This window comes from Panicum virgatum, unplaced genomic scaffold, assembly GCF_016808335.1.
Source record: "Panicum virgatum strain AP13 unplaced genomic scaffold, P.virgatum_v5 scaffold_5040, whole genome shotgun sequence".
In the NCBI taxonomy this organism is placed as follows: domain Eukaryota; kingdom Viridiplantae; phylum Streptophyta; class Magnoliopsida; order Poales; family Poaceae; genus Panicum; species Panicum virgatum.
This window is the reverse complement of record NW_024376456.1, coordinates 7414-24683: the sequence shown is the minus strand read 5'-3', so window position 1 is coordinate 24683 and position 17270 is coordinate 7414. Positions and strand designations below refer to the sequence as shown.

General features: G+C 44.2%; 1 long non-coding RNA gene and 1 other non-coding gene across 2 annotated transcripts; both read right to left on the bottom strand.

Annotated features, from left to right (window-relative positions):
- Positions 1-8597: 8597 nt before the first annotated feature.
- On the bottom strand, positions 8598-8683 carry LOC120694332. Its single transcript, XR_005683442.1, has one exon. It is a non-coding gene; the product is annotated as a small nucleolar RNA Z102/R77 (small nucleolar RNA).
- Positions 8684-8961: 278 nt separating this feature from the next.
- LOC120694330 lies at positions 8962-14899 on the bottom strand. Its single transcript, XR_005683440.1, has 3 exons — positions 14794-14899; positions 9354-9523; positions 8962-9207 (listed from the first exon to the last, which is right to left on the bottom strand). It is a non-coding gene; the product is annotated as an uncharacterized LOC120694330 (long non-coding RNA).
- Between the last annotated feature and the right edge of the window lie 2371 nt (positions 14900-17270).

Genomic DNA, 17270 nt, shown 5'->3' with positions numbered 1-17270 from the left:
CCTCGGACAAACAGACTATTATCGGGGTTCATGGTGTGAACGATGTGGAGGCCTTCAATGACTATGATGACATGCAGGTCTCCACAGATCTACCAACCAAGATCAAGATTGTAGAAGCAAGCATAAAGGATGTTAAACCATGGTCACGGCTCGATGGAGAGCCAAGATTTGTAACCGCCTAATGCACTACTGTTATTTAATTTCACATTGTAACCTTTGCACGTCAAATATTTTGAGTTTGATCAAAATTTGTCTTCTGTTGTTCAAAAACAAGTAAATATTAAAGGAGTAAATATAAAAAAAAGGATATAACAAGTCAATATAAGATAATTATGTATAAAAGAAGTAAATAAAAGACAATATAAAACAAGAAAATATGAAAAGGAGTAAATATAAAATAAGGGATATAACAAGTAAATATAAGATAATTATGTATAAAAGAAGTAAATAAAAGATTATATAAAACAAGAAAATATGAATAAGTAAATTATAAATTATAAATAAGTTAGCAGCAGCAGTTGACGCTATCCACCGCGGCTGCTAAGTGACTTAGCAGCAGCGGTTGGAAAGTCCACCACTGCTGCTATAACTGTGGGCGGCCCGCCCCACTCCACTTATCAGCAGCGGTGGACAATTTATCCACCGCTGCTGCTATATGTTAGCAGCAGCGGTGGATTACGTTCACCGATTCTGATAGTGTCCCATATTTTTTTCAACATCGATTTCAGTTTTTAAACAGTGTTCTTGTGACCCTCCACCGAAAGTTGTTTTGGTTTTTTTGCTCCTCTTGGGCCTATAAATACCCTCCAGTGCCCCCCACCTCTTGCCAAGCTACATCAGTAGAAACAATGTCTCACATATTCTTCTCCTCCTTCCTTGCCTTTCTGCTTATTGGGATAGGTTGCATGTAATGCAAACTCCAAGTTGTGGAAAAATCCTAATCTCTCGCCGGATGCAACTATTCCGGTGGGAGTTCCAGGTTGTGGAAAAATCCTAATGGATTTATTCCATAACCAGTTGCCTTGCAGCTACCCTACCCTCCTTTATAGAACTTGCAGGTGGTGTACATCTCAGCTAATATGAGTCCTACCCACCGGCAGAGAAAATACTTGCTGAGGTGTACACCACCTGCAAGTTCTACAAAGACGGTTGCAAATCCATCAAGTTAGTGGATAAATTGTGTGTACGTTGACATTTTTTTTATCATTGTGGAGAAAATGCTTGCTGAGATGTAAGCTGTTAGCTTTTATGTATCATTATTTCAGTTTTTATGTTTTATTATTTCTTGTTGTGTTCAGCTCACATTGAGATGACTATAACATGAGTGCATGTCAAATGTGTTCTTGTTGTTTAAGGTATGATATTGCAAGAATATATAAAAGTAGAGGGGTAAATAGAAGAACTAAATATAAAAGAAATAAACAGAAGTAAAGGAGTAAATAGAAGAATTAAATATAGAAGAAATGTATTCTTGTTGCAGGTTGGAGAAATGTATTATAGAATAAATATAATAAGTATAAGGCACTTAGCAGCAACGGTTGGAAAAATTCACCGCTGCTGGTAAGTGAGGGTGGCCGGACCCACTCCATTAGCAGCAGCGGTGGACACCGAATATTTTATGAATTTAATTGAATTTTTATAATTTAGTGCAGAAATAAATTAACAATACACAAATAGCCTCAGAAAATCAAGATATTTGGCGGAGGGGCAACATATGTCCACGTAGCATCCTCAAAAAAGTTTGGACAAGAAACGCTACATGTTGCCGGTGTTTCCTTCAACTCGTCGTGTGTGTTACACGCGAAGTCACTTTTGCCATCCCTAGTTCACTTCAATATTTTCAACAAGATCCATAGTTCACTTCATCCTCTTCATGTGGGGGTTTGAGGTTCGCTTCGTATAGCATGTTTATTGAACTAGGTAATTTATTTGCATTTTTTGGTCAACACTACAATATTTATGAATTTAATTGCATTTTGTTGATTTACTGCAAAAAGAAATTAATAATAACCAAATAGCCTTAGGAAATCAAGATATTTGGTGGAGGGGTAAAATATGTCCATGTGGCATCCTCAAAAAAGTTTGGACATAAAAATCCACAAGTTGTCGGTGTTTTTTTCATATGGCTTCCACTCGCCACGTGGATCACTTGTAAAGTTAGCCTCATCGTCTAAGTTTCAACGTGATCCATAGTTCACTTTATCTTTTTTATGTGGGGGCTTGAGATTACCTTAGTATTGCATATTTATTGAACTAGATAACTTATTTGCATTTTTTGGTCACACTACAATATTTTATGAATTTAATTGCATTTTTGATGATTTACTACAAAAAGAAATTAATAATACACAAATAGCCTTAGAAAATAAATATATTTGGTGAAGGGGTAACATATGTCCATATAGCATCCCCAAAAAAGTTTGGACAAGAAAATCCACATATTGCCGGTGTTTCTTTCATATGCCTTCCACTCACCACGTGGGTCACTTGTGAAGTTAGCCTCATCGTCTAAGTTTCAATGTGATACATAGTTCACTTTATCCTTTTCATGTGGGGGCTTGCTATTATCTTAGTATAGCATATTTATTGAACTAGAGAACTTATTTGCATTTTTTGTCGACACTACAATATTTTATGAATTTAATTGTATTTTTTATGATTTACTAAAAAAGAAATTAATAATACACAAATAGTCTCGGAAAATAAATATATTTGGTGGAGGGGTAACATATGTCCATATACCATCCCAAAAAGTTTGGACAAGAAAGTCCATATGTTGCCGGTGTTTCTTTCATATGGCTTCCACTCGCCACGTGGATCACTTGTGAAGTTAGCCTCATCGTCTAAGTTTCAACGCGATACATAGTTCACTTTATCCTTTTCTTGTGGAGGCTTGATATTACCTTAGTATAGCATATTTATTGAACTAGATAACTTATTTGCATTTTTTGTCAATATTATAATATTTTATTAATTTAATTGTATTTTTAATAATTTACTACAAAAGAAATTAATAATAATTTACTGCAAAAAGAAATTAATAATACACAATTAGCCTCGAAAAATAAATATATTTGGTGGAGGGGTAACATATGTCTATATAGCATCCCTAAAAAAGTTTGGACAAGAAACTTCATATGTTGCCGGTGTTTCTTTCATATGGCTTCCACTCATAACGTGGGTCACTTATTAAGTCGGTAGAATCATCCAAGGTTCAACATGATCCATAGTTGAATTTATACTTTTCATGTGGAGGCTTGAGATTACCTTAGTATAGCATATTTATTGAACTAGATAACTTATTTGCAAATTTTGGTCAACAATACAATATTTTTATGAATTTAATTGCACTATTGATGATTTACTGTATAAATAAATTTAGTAAAGATAAATATTGTACAAAATAAACTTTGTACAAATTTTGTATTTTTGGGCGGCAGCGTTTTGGTGGGGTTTTATTTTTTCCGATGCGGATGAACAAAAAATGTGTCGCGGCTAAATTTCACTCTGTTATTTCACTATGGCTGCCATAATTTCTTTGTGGGTGCACGTAACACCGACAAGGTAATTGTAAACACCGACAAGGAAAATACATATTTCCCTGTTGGCGTTCTTATTTTTCTGTCGATGTCGTGAAACTGACAAGGAAAATACTTAATTTCTCTGTCGGTGTTCTGTTTTTTTCGCGTCGGTATCCTGAAACCGACACGGAAAATACCTATTTCCTGTAGGTATTATGTTTTTTCCGTCGGTTTCCTGAAAACCGACAAGGAAAATACTTATTTACTTGCTAGTATATATATATTTTCCTGTCGGTTAGTGCTTGGACCGACAGGGATAATATATTTTCCCTGTCAGTTTTTGAAAAACCGTCAAGGAAATTGTTTCACCGACAGGGAAAAACGGTTTCCAGTAGTGATAGGTCCACTGGCAACCTAAAGGGTCTGGATACTGTGGATACTACGCTTGCAAATATTTGCGAGTCAGGTATAGAACGAACCCTGAAGACGTAAGTGCTCCATGAAACATCTCAATTAATAATGCAATACACAACGTTTCCGTATATGTATAAATCACTAATAATGTTTGCTTTATCAATTATTAGATCCCTAAAATCCCTATGTATTGTTGGCCCCTAACTGAAAGGCATCTTATGAACGTTGTGGCCGACCTCTGCCGTTTCACAATGCACGAAGTATGCAACCGGCAAGGTCGGTTCTTTGATCCAGAGTCATACCTAACACGCGACGACAAATTCAAACGGCTTATCGACTGGGAGCACCATTCATTTTAATGAACTAGTATTAATTATTTCTGTGCAGCCTTCTGTGCATATATTGTATGTTTGTATATATGTGAAAATATATATATGTATATCTGGTGAAGCTGGATGTATATAGGATAACAAATGTGTGTTAACTTTGTCACAGCTTTATTATCGCATGTGTTAGAGAAAAAGCAATGAAAATGCATTTCAATTATATATTCGAGGTGTGCTACAATACCGGTGATCCCATTTTGTTGATGTGTTTCGAAAATACTAAATATCTGCATTTCAAATCAAATGGCAAATGCTATCACAAATAGCGGGAACCAAATGCTTTTAAAATGGCGGGAAACATAAACAGAGCAGGACATTCAAATGTTGCGCCAATATTCAAACATTAGCAGAGGCGGTGGAAAATTCATTACACTGCCTCTGCTACAGAGTTAGCAGAGGCGGTGGGTACAACCCACCGCCTCTGCTAGACCAAATAGCAGAGACGGTGCACAGAGTCCACCGCCTCTGCTAAGTACATAGCAGAGGTGGTTCGAATCACTGCTGCTGCTAGCTTCGGGTTAGTAGCAACACTAGCGCAGCAGCGGATCTTTCCACCGCCTCTGCTGTGGCCTCTGGGACCGCCTCTGTAGTGCGTTTGTGTACTAGTGGCACTCTCGCCCTCCACAATGCTGGAGATTATTTTAACTTGTATGTTTTATGTTTGGCTTGCACTAGACCGTCGATCTAGGCTCTCGCACGGGTTGGATTCTTTAGAAACAGGTATGCCCACAAATCCAACGCAACATACGCATCTCCGCAACAATTAGTTGTTGAATATGTCTTCTTTTAGTGAGCCAACACTCTGCACAGTACAACATCGCAGGTCTAATAGCCGTCCTATAGAACTTGCCTTTTAGCTTTTGTGGTACCCTCCTGTCACATAGAACACCAGATGCTTGACGCCATTTCATCCATCCTGCTTTGATTCTATGGCTCACATCTTCATCGACATCCCCATCTTTTTGTAGCATCGATCCCAAGTATCAAAAAGTATCCTTCTTGGGCACTACCTAACTTTCCAAACTCACATCTCCTTCCTCTTGTCTAGCAGTAACGAAGTCACATCTCATATATTCAGTTTTAGTCCTACTAATTCTAAAACCTTTCGACTCTAGAGTCTGCTGCCACAACTCTAGTTTCCTATTTACTCTTGCTTGGCTTTCATCCACTAGTACTACATCATCAGCAAACAACATGCACCATGGGATATCTCCTTGTATATCCCTTGTGACCTCATCCATCACCAAGGCAAAAAGGTAAGGGCTCAAAGCTGATCCTTGATGTAGTCCTATGTTGATTAGGAAGTCACTTGTGTCACCAGTCATTTCTTCGAATACTAGTCACAACATTGTTGTACATGTCTGTAAGGAAAATGGACCCCTACCCATTATACCTTAAAGGTTTTGGGGTTTGATGACAACATTAACCAATGGGACTAAGATTGTGTCATGTTGTATGTGATTAAGTCCCAGGGATGAAGATGATGGCTTGGTGTGTAAAACACCTCATTGAAGGCATCAAAAGGCTATAGAAGAGGTACAAGTGAAGACTAAGCAAAGACCCAAGTCACGGCAAAGAAATACGGTGAGAGGACAAAGCTGCAGAATCAACTTTCACACGACGGACGGTCCGCCGTGTAACGGTGGACGGTCTGGCGTCCACGGACCTGCGGCTGCATGGCATCCGACAACAGCCCGGCGACAAAGTCTACAAAAGACGGACGGTCCAGCGTGCAACGCCGGACGGTTCGTCACTACACAACGGACTACAGCGGCCGAGAACGCGAAGGAAGGAAGGAGCGGCTAAGTTACACACGACGGACGGTCCATCGCTACACGATGGATGACAAGGAATGAGAGATATTCAAGACAGCAGGCAAAGCAACTCTACACGACGAACGGTTAGGACTTTATGATTTTCCCCCCCTCTTAGGCGTCCGGTTCACTTTCAATGTCCTTAATGAAGGCCACATACTTTGTTAGGACTTTATGATTTTCCAAAGCCCACCGCATAACCTTCCTTGGTATCTTATCATAAGCCTTCTCTAAGTCTATGAAAACCATGTGTAGGTCTTTCTTTAGCTCCCTATGCCGCTCCATAACTTGTCTTAAAAGAAAAATTGCTTCTATGGTTGATCTCCCTGGCATGAACCCAAATTGGTTCATGGTAATACACATCAATCTTCTCAAACGATGCTCTATAACTCTCTCCCATAGCTTCATCATATGGCTCATCAGCTTAATCCCTCTGTAGTTAGTGCAGCTTTTGATATCTCCCTTGTTCTTGACGATTGGTACTAATATACTTCTCCTTCACTCTTTGGGAATCTTGTTCGATCGCACAATCTGGTTAAAAAGCTTTGTTAGCCAAACAATAGCTATATCTCCTAGGCATCTCCACACCTCAATTGGGACCGCACCAGGGCCCAGTGCCTTGCCCCCTTTCATCCTTTTTATGGCTTCTCTAACCTCAAACTCTTGAATCCTACGCACAAAGTGTCTATTGCCATCATCAAAGGAGTCGTCCAACTCAATGGACGTGCTCTCACTCTCCCCATTGAACATGTTATCAAAGTACTCACGCCACCTTAGTTTGATGTCCTCCTCCGTAACCAAGAGTTGATCCCTTGCATCCTTAATACACTTGACTTGATTGAGGTCCATTATCTTCCTATCACGAACCCTAGCCATCTTGTAAACGTCCTTCTCTCCTTCCTTTGTACTCAGCCTTTGGTAAAGGTCATCATATGCTCTGCCCTTTGCCTCACTCACTACTCGCTTTGCAAACTTCTTTGCCACCTTGTACCTCTCTATGTTATCTGTACTCCTATCATAGAACACACATTTGTATCGCTCTTTCTTCTCCTTAAGGGCCTTTTGTACATCCTCGCTCCACCACCAAGTCTCTTTAGTTGCACCTTTGCTCCCTTTGGTAACACCAAGCACTTCCGCAGCCACCTTCCTAATGCAAGTTGCCATCTTCTTCCACGTGTTGTTTGCATCTTCCCCTTCTTCCCAAGAGCCCTCCGTGATAACCCTTCTCTTAAAGTCTTCCGACGCCGCCTCTTTTAGTTTCCACCACTTCGTTCTCACGGCTTTGACTTGTTCATCCCATCTGGTACGTAGACGAAAGCGGAAATCAGCCACACGAGCTTGTGTTGAGAGACAACACACTCTCCCGATATTACCTTACAATCCAAGCATGTCCTCTTATCCTCTCTTCTTTTGAGAATGAAGTCAATCTGACAAGCGTGATGGCCACTACAGAAGGTCACCTCCCTAAAGAAGTTGTTGGCTACCATCAGATTGTAAGCTATAGCAAAGTCTAAGACTTCCTCTCCCTCCTGATTCCTACTACCATACCCAAACCCTCCATGTGCCACCTCGTAACTTGCATTAGACAACCCTACATGGCCATTGAGATCTCCTTCTATGAAAAGCTTCTCACTGGTGGGTACCGCTCTAACCAAGCTATCTAGGTCATCCCAAAACTGCCTCTTTGTACTCTCATCATGGCCTACCTGGGGAGCATACGCACTTATAACGTTGAAGACTAAGTCACCAACAACAAGCTTGACTAGGATGATCCTACCCCCCAGCCTCTTGACGTCCACCACTCCATTTTTCAGACTCTTGTCAATCAAGATGCCCACTCCATTTTTGTTTGCAACTGTTCCTGTGTACCAAAGCTTGAAGCCTGTGTTCTCCACCTCCTTCGCTTTCTGACCCTTCCATTTCGTCTCCTGGACGCATAGGATATTTACACGTCTCCTAATCGCTGTGTCAACTAACCCTCTTAATGTACCTGTGAGGGACCCTACATTCCAGCTACCTAGATGGATCCTAGTTGGCACGACTAGCTTCCTTACCCCTCGCACTAGCCGAGTCAGGTGCGAAGACCCTTGCTCATTTAGCACTACACCCAGGAGACGATGTAGCGCGCCACTGAGGAAGCGACGACCCGATCCTTGCCCACTTAACACCGCGTCCAGATCACGATACGGCGCGGCACCAAGGGGGTGACGGCCCGGCCCTTGCTCATTTAACACCATACCCGGGTTGCGATATGGCGCGCAGCTAAGAGGGTTACGCCCCAATGGTTTTCTCTTGGGTTTCATCTCCATAAGAGTAGCTGGGTTCTACATTGGCTCGCCACGCCTAACACAACCCTCCTCCTTTATCCGGGCTTGGGACCGGCATTGTTGAAACATCGTTGAAACAACACGGCAGAGATAAAATAAAGGCTTCAACGGTTTCAAAAAATTAGATTGTGAAGGAAATGATCAGATAGAGCTAATACAGTTTGAACCATCATGGTGGCCAATAAAACCAATAGGGAAAAAATTTGATCATCACACCATCTCCTCACAGAAAAAACAGCACTGCTACATACAAAAAGTAGAACCAGGACCAAAGAAAAAAGCTCACCCAGAATTCAGTATACAAACACGGCACACAAGCAGAAAGATTGAGAGACTGAAGAGTTGTGACTCATCTGCATACATCAACAGCAGTCTTCCCACTCATAGGAGAAGCAGGAAAAGGGAAGAAAGATTTCAAACAAGGTGCACTAGCACGAACTTGAAGGATCGTCCAACTAATTAGTGCACTGACGTAGCTATTCATAGTAGTTAATAGTTGTGCACTTGTGCTAGCTCCTGATTGTGTGTTGTCCATTCAAATGATAATAAGTATATACTAGAAACACAGCGCGGCTTTGCCGCACCCTCAATGGAGTTGACCAGTACACTATGTCAATATTAGCAAGATCAAACATATTAATCCCACTTGGCAGCTGTTGGAGCTCCGTTTTTCTTGTTCTGCCTTGTAAATTTTACCTTCGCCCCTCTGGGCGTTTCCTACTTTTCAATATAACATGCAGCTCTCCTGCAGGTTCATTAAAAAAACAGATTAATCCCATGTTTTAATGGTTCCATAGCCTATTCTGAGTATATAGTTAGCTGTTGCATACGTAGGATGATCATATTGCAAAAGGACAATGTTGTGTAATAATAAAAAGGTAAATTTGTCACCTGAGTTAAAATCTGATGGCCAGCTTAAGATTTGGGTCAGAAAATTCCGTCTTGTGCATTGTTATTGTTCTGGAGCAACTCGATGTTTCATTAGAGTATTGTTCCTAGTATGGAAGCATTTGCCTAGATCCAGCATTCAAGTGCACTTGTTGGCCTATCTCGCCCGACCCCTAGCAAGAAAATGTGTCTATCAAAGTGAAGTACCAGAGTGAACCAATCCATGATAATATAAAGATTAACTATCACAATGCTATGATGGCACCAAAATGCTAAGCAACATGCTACATGTATAGAACTATAGATGGCACTCAATCAGGTGGTCTTCTTCTGCTCAGTTGTTTGATATCTTTGGGATCAGCTTGCATGCTCTGAAAGTTACAGTATAGTAGGAAGTATAGATCATAAGGTAAAATAGCAATAAAAATTTTAATTTGTGATACTTAGCCCACTCATTTTTGCATAAGGACAATACAAAGCATTGTAGCTTTAAGATTCAAATCACAGTGAATCAGTGATGCTTTAGCATCAAAGGGTTAACAGACAGGAAAGTATGAAGAACTGATTCGGGGGAGAGTATAAGCAAAAGTAGCTTACTCGTTGTCATAGTTTGTGCCTGGACAGTCAGCCTTTGTGCATGTATCTTTGGAATAATGAAAATTCAGTACTGGCAGATTCCTTATCATATTGTCCCACTAGTATCTTTGTGATGTTATGAAGGCATAGAGATTTATTTATTGTTTCTTTTCTTTAACTTCAACATGGCTCATGTTGTCCAATGCACGCTGGTACTGTGACCAATATTGCCTGAACACACTAGTATTATGGCCAACTATGAACATGAGAAAAATTACAATGCAAAACTCTCAAATAAGATTTATAGTTTACATGTGTTAGCTAGGAGTACTCAGTTTTAGTTTGTATGTTTGGAAAAAATCAATCTTTTTGTTCAGGCAATTCCCTATTATTTTGAAAGAATGTTGTTTGACAGTTCAGGGTGGAAGCTCATTTAGCAAGGTAATATACAATGTAATCGTAGTCTTCAGTTGGCCTTGCACAACGGACAACGAGATGCAAGCGACTACTAATTTACAATTAAAGTACCAGAAACGCTAACAAAGGTCGTACAAGTAGGGTAGCCTTTGTTACCTATTCCATGTTTGAATTTCAGTACCTTGTGAAGCATATTAAGTCTACGGATATTAAAAATAGTAGCATAGCATTGTCCACTGAAATCACTGGATCAAAATATAAGGCCATTATACCTAGAAATAATTTTTGCCTAAAGGAATAGCGAGTGGCTCAAGTAATCAGTGGACCGGTTCTGCCTACTTACTGGACAAATAAAGGCTTGATCACTGCGATCTAAACGGACATATTATTAGTCGACATTCTGTCGAACACATGCAGCGTGTGTCAGACATTTGGCAAGCTAGCATATCTATGACAGTAGGTGTGCGCCGAAGACAGTGCTGCTGTTACTATCCAGGCAGCTGCCCAGGCGCCGGGAGGACCCGCGGAGCACCGGCCTTCTTCGTCGCTCGGCGCTCGCACCTTGCTCTTCACCAGCGTGTGGACAGCTGGGCGCCTCCACGGGCAGTGGGATGAGGGTGCCAAACGACGGTTGCTCTGGCGCAGGTGGGGGGGGGGGGGTGGCGCCGGTGGAGCCGAGGGAGGAGGCAAAGCCCGGCCCTGTGGCGCAGCGTCCCGAGCACGGGCCCCGTAGCCGGGAGCAGTGGGATGTGACGAGGGGTTCTGCGGGCGTTGGAGGGGTGCGATAGGAAGGGGGATGGCGCCGCATGTCCGGCGCCGTGGGTCCTATGGGTGGCTGCAGTGCCCTCGTCCTCTCCTTGCTATAGCCTATAGGTAACAAGCATAACCATACTAGATAGACTAGCCAAGAGTATTCGCATTCTTATGACACCAGCCGATCAACCCGTGACAGTGCATTGGCTAGTTTTTGTAACGTGAAATAATTAGTTTTTTGGGGTATGATGATACATTGAATGTAATATTTTAGCTTCCTTTGGACGAAAATTGAGGTGAAAAGACAAGCAGATAAGATTGATAAAGAGTAAAATACATCTCCGGTCCCTAAACTTGTCACGCTGTGTCATCCCGGTCCCCGAACTCTGAAAGTAGCTGATTGGGTCCCTAAACTCAGTTCGGGTCTCAACGAGGTCCAAACGGGTATGCCACCTTGGACTGTCATGTGGGACCCCCACGCACACCCTCCTCTTCCCCCCACCAATCCCCTATCTTTTCCTCCCGAATCCATTCGTTCCTCTTTGAACAGACTTCGGCGGCCGTCAAACTGTGTGGCCGTCGCCTTCTTCTTTTGTTCCTATGCTCCCAGACACCCATGGCTTTCGGACGTGAGCACCACGAGGGGGAGGACTACGGCGGCCACCATGGGAGAGGTCCGACGGCTGCAGGAGGGGTACGCGTGGGCGGACTTGGCGTTGCTGGAGCCGACAGGCGCCGCGGGGCGCGGGCGCGTGCGCGGCGTGGGGCGTCGCGTGGTGTTCCTAGTGCTGCGGCAGGGCGCGGGCACCGTGCAGTGCGTGGTGGCCGGCGGGGACGGCACGGTTCGCGGCGAGGCTGAGCTGGGAGTTCGTGTGGACGTCGCCGGCGTCGTGTCGCTGCCGGGGGAGCCCGTCCGCGGCTCCACCCTGCAGGTGGAGATCCAAGTGGAGAAGCTCCACTGAGTCTGAGCAGGGCTGTCCCCAGTTGCACTACTGAACTTATTGTTTGCAGGAGTAGGTCACTTGTTTTTGCCTGGATTAACATGCTAGTAGTATGTGCTACTTGGTCAACTTTTCAATATAGAAACTAAATTTGAGGTTCTGCTTGTGTGTTAGCCGAAGGTTATAGCTTCAATCCTTAAGGCCACAATACTTTAAAAAAGGGCAAATTGCATATCTGCCCTCGTTTGTACCTACAACTGTATGTTTGCCCCTTCTTTTTAAGGTTTGCATGTTTGCCCCTGTTTTTCATGTGTGAATCATCCGTTTGCCCCTGATTTCCAACGGCGTCCACCGAGGCAGCTTCCAGCGAATAAAGAAAAGGAAGTATGGAAAATCTAGATAGGAAATGTCTCTCCTACCCCTGCTCTGTTGGCTCTCTCGTTGGGGGAGGACCGGCGGAGGTGGCAGAAGATTGAGGCGCGGGGGAAAGGCAGAGGGGCGAAGGGAGCGGGTGGGGCTGCTTGGGCGGCCGGAGTCGCGCGGGGGTCGGGAGGCCGCGCCCGCCCGCCAGTAGTGCGGAGGAGCAGGCGGAGCCCGTGGCCACCGACGGCGCGGAGGAACGGGCGGATCCTGTGGCAGCCTGCGAGCGTCGCCTCTCTCCTCCCCCGCGCCCTCGTCCCGCGCCGGCGAGCGTCGCCTCTCCGCCTCTTCCTGCCTCGCCGCCACCGGGGTGAAGACAGGGACGAGGCCCGTGGCGCCGGCCATGGGCCCGGCCCGCTCCTCCTCACGACGGCGGCTAGCAGGAGCGGAGGTGGCGCGCTGTCCCGTCGAGCGCCTTGGTCTTCCCGCTCGACGCCAACAGCTTGCTCCGCGACTGCCAGTGCACGCCGCCGGAGGTCCGGAGCTCGACCGCCAGCACCCCAGCTGAATGCTAGCGCGCCGGTGGTGAAGGACCTGGGCTGGCGGCCGTGCGCGATGCGGAAGCAGTGGCTCAGGTCGCCCGTGAGCGTAGAGAAGGGCGGCGACGCCACCACCGCCGTCATCGCCGCAGCGGCCGCGCCAGTCCCACGCGGCAACGGCGTCGTTGAGGGGCGCGTGGGCGAGGCTGCGCACTGGGGCCCGCTCCTCCAGCATCCAGTTGTACACCCGCGCGGCGGCGCCGGGCGCGGCCAGCTGCCTCCCAGTCCCACGCCGACGAGCGCCGTAGAGCGCCGCCTCATCCTCCGCCGGTGAGTGGATGTCTTTGACTCTTTGTTGATGCTGACGAGTGGGTCCCACAAGGGCTTATGTGTCTTTTCAACTGCCATTTAACACCGTCACCGGCTCTTAACAGAATAGGGGCAACTGGAAGCTTTAGATTCAAAAAAAAAGGGGCAAACATGCAAAGTAAAAAAAAGGGGGCCAAACATGCAATCAGAGGACGAAATGAGGGTAGTTTTGCAATAGCCCCTTTAGAAAAAAAAGATTGAAATTGTGCAAACAGTGCTTCTGTAATCCTTATAGGTTTAAATCACCATTCAACGGGTTACTTACCGTCGATTTGATGATGTTCCTATGTGAAATATTGATGTATCGGTAGGAAATTAATATAATCTTTGAGTGTGAAATACCGGTGTATTTTCACTTTATACATTCGCAGAAATCAAATAATTACTACAATTCATAGTAATTTCACTTGTTATATTTATGGTTTTGTTGTCGCGTTTTTCATTCTATCATAATTGTTTCTAGCAATTGATGGGTATTACGGTTGCTAGAGATAAAGAGGCTAATTTAACACTCAGATTTTATTTTATTGTTTTATGCTTCTATTTGTAGGAAGTTTATTTGACACTCAGATTTGGGCAGGAAACTGCCGTATTTCAGAGTAGGTCGAGCTAACGTCATTGTGGAGTCCGGTACCACGTTAGCTAACGAGTCTGCCCTATGCCCGTTTGGACCTCGATGAGACCCAAACATAGATTAGGGACTGGGATAGTCACTTTGAGACTTTAGGGACTGGGATGACATAGCGTGACAAGTTTAGGGACCGGAGATGGATTTTACTCATTGATAAAGGAGGCAGAAGTAGAGAAACTGGTGCAGTAGAATTTCCATGCATGTTCGTCTTTGCAACACAGTCGGATATGAAACCTCGTCACCATTAATCAAGTTTCGTTATCACATAGTATTAGTAGTCTCTTTTTACCACATTAATCAGCCCCGTACCGAACGTAACATTTGGTCACCAAAGCTCGCATAGAGAAAACCCGGAAAAAAATAAAGAGTTTCAGGCGTGATTATTGTAGGGGTAGCAATATTTTAGTAAGCTCTAGTACACTTTTTAGTTGCCCGTTGCTTAGGGGCGTATCCGCGTATGGTTCTACATATTTTAATAGAAAAGGAAAAAAAAGTGTCCAAGTTGTGTATCGATCCTTGTTGGATCTGCTAGTGGATCAACTATGTGGGAATAGAAGGCTAGGTAGCTGATGTTAATCCAATGGCTATGGTTGATCATGGTTTAAAATAGAAGGACAGATGTTTCTGATTATTGTGGGATTTTTTAGATTTTTTCTTTTTCTAAAGCGTCTCGTAAACAGTGCATCTTTTTAGACCTCTAATTAGTAATAGTAAGATTATTCAAAAACGTACGAGACTACTAGGCTTAAAATTCTAAAGTCCCATAGCATATATGTAAAGATGTAGCTAGGTATAGAACCAGAACACGCAACACCAATTGATACATGATCTAGCAATTACGACACGATTTTTGGTACCTCCGCGCCCACCAAACTTCTTGGGCTCGCAGCGCCTGGGGTCGGCGACGAGGAGGGTGCGGTCATAGCGGCCGAAAGATGTCCTTGACCTCCTTCTTGGTGGCCTTGTCGACGTACTTTTTAGCTGTGGGTGTCGCCGTTCACCTTGATGAGTCCATGCCTCGGCCACGGCCATCTTCTTCCGTCTTGGGGTTCAAAACCAACCGTAATGCAGAAGAAGCAGAATCAATTCAAGATAAACAGAAAGGAAAAGATATAAAGGTGAAATCCGAACAATGTCTCACGGGCCACACATTTCGCCCAACAGGTGGTGTGCATCGCCAATTGCCGTGTTCACGCGGCCACCTAGCCATGCCTTGGCACACCCACCATACCTTGGCTAGCTGCGACCACCCTTGCATAGTTGTGCTACCACGCGCAGACGCCGGGCCGTGCCATGGCAGAGGCGGCAACCGGCAAGTCGGAGGCTGGTCGCCCCTGGCTTGCTCCATCTCTCCAGGAGCATCCATAATCCATTAGCTTGTAACCGAGCAAGTAGAGCAGAATGTTTTCTCCCCCTTTTCTGAAACCGCAATGAAATATCGTTTGTGAATGAAACCAAACAAGCACTGCTTGTTCCGGCAAATACACTGGATCTGAGAAAATAGGGTTGTGTGGTGGATACAGTACAATACAAACAACCGAATATGGAGAACAAACCGTGCAGGTGCAGCTCAGCAGATTGCTTCATGGCGTGAGGCAGCAAAGGAAGCTCTCACAGGCTGCCTGCTTGAGTACATAGGCAGGATCGAAGTAGTTAGACAGAAAACTAACCAGTGCATCTCTTCGTGGCAAAGCAGAGGCCACTCGACAAAATCAACTTCAAAGGTTGCGATGGATTGGTTGACGTCATACAGCGTCAAGATCTTGATCTACCTCTTCACCCATGCAGATGCAGGTCTTTCATCTTGACCGACAGGCTGATCATGGGCTTCCGCTTAACCCTGCAATTAATAGGCAAGCAGTAATTAAAATTCACGTAGAAATTATCGCTTATTTTGTTATGATTAGTTTTATCGTTAAAGATAGTTTGAACATGAGATATTTTGTTAAAGATAGTTTGAACAGAGAAAGGAAATTAGGACTATATGTTACAGGAATTAGTTAAAAAGAAAAGAAGAACGGGATGCATCCTCAATTCGCGGGCCGGTGGCAATTACCCCGTAGCATCTGCTGTGGGCATGGAAGGGAGAACTGACTGACATGTTCATCAGATGAGCAATTAGATTAGCCGATGTAGTCCATGATTTTGGTCTATTGATATCCAACAAAATTGGATCTATACTCAACAATTATCTGGAATGTGCACGCGGAAGTGAAATTGGAGATTAGAAATCAGTAAATCAAAACCAAATCGAAACAATATATTCCTATATGATGGGATTTCCTCCAACGCGCAGCAACAGAAAAAGGGCTGGCTGATAATAGTCCCCATGTGTTTGTCCCCACACGATACCGGGGAATTTAGATGGTATATCGAGTCCATTTCCAAACAAAGCAAGCGGGCCAGTTCTTCGATTTGGCCCCAGCCGTGAGTGGTTGAGTGAGATGATCCGCAAGCTAAAAAAGGATTTAGTTATCCAGCTACTGTTGTCATCCTCATTTTCCTTCATAGATCATACGTCTGTAATGCATTGTATGTCCCAGAATAGGTCCCATTCTTCTACCCGGGCCTTTCCCTTCTTAAACCAGGGTTTTCCCCATTGACGCAAATCCATTTGAGAGCTGTCTTTCTTTGATGGTAGTGTCCTTTCTTCACGCTCACCCCCGTGGGAGTCTGGGCCGTGTCTCAGTCCTAGTGTGGCTGATCATCCGAAAAGAGGACGGAGCAGTGATATCACCGTTGTGCTTACCGACAACATGGACCCCGTCTGTAATTGAGAGCCCACTAGATCCATTTTTGATTCACCCGGAAGATCGTCTCTTTGCACATGAGATGCGTACTTTGGCCGGCTATGGAAAGAAAAAGCTTCCTTCATCGGCCAGGGTACTCCTGAAATCTATCTCAGTAGGGAAAAGAGGAGTTATGGTATAGAAAGCAGATACTAGAGTGGGACCCTCCATTGCATCGGGTCAAGCAGAAAAAGGACTAATGTCTTGGGGCGCGGGTTCCGACGTGCCCAGAGGCCAGAGGCGAATCCGTTCATGGTCTATTGGATTGATGTATTTCATCAGTTTGCGGAAACTAGGCTAAACCCATTCAACTGCTGTAAAAAGGTCTGACGAATGGAACTTTCCAACCTTCGAGAAAAGGTCCCATCCTTCAATATCATGATTGGGTCAACTTTCAGCAGCGAATTCCCCATACAGATAGAGGCGCCTATCAAAAAGATAGTCACCTACTTTAATGCCTGCTTTTTACTACACTCCTTGCTTCTGGGGACATTGATCTGAAGCGGTGGAATTCAAATCCCTTCGGACCCAGGATAATCTGACTT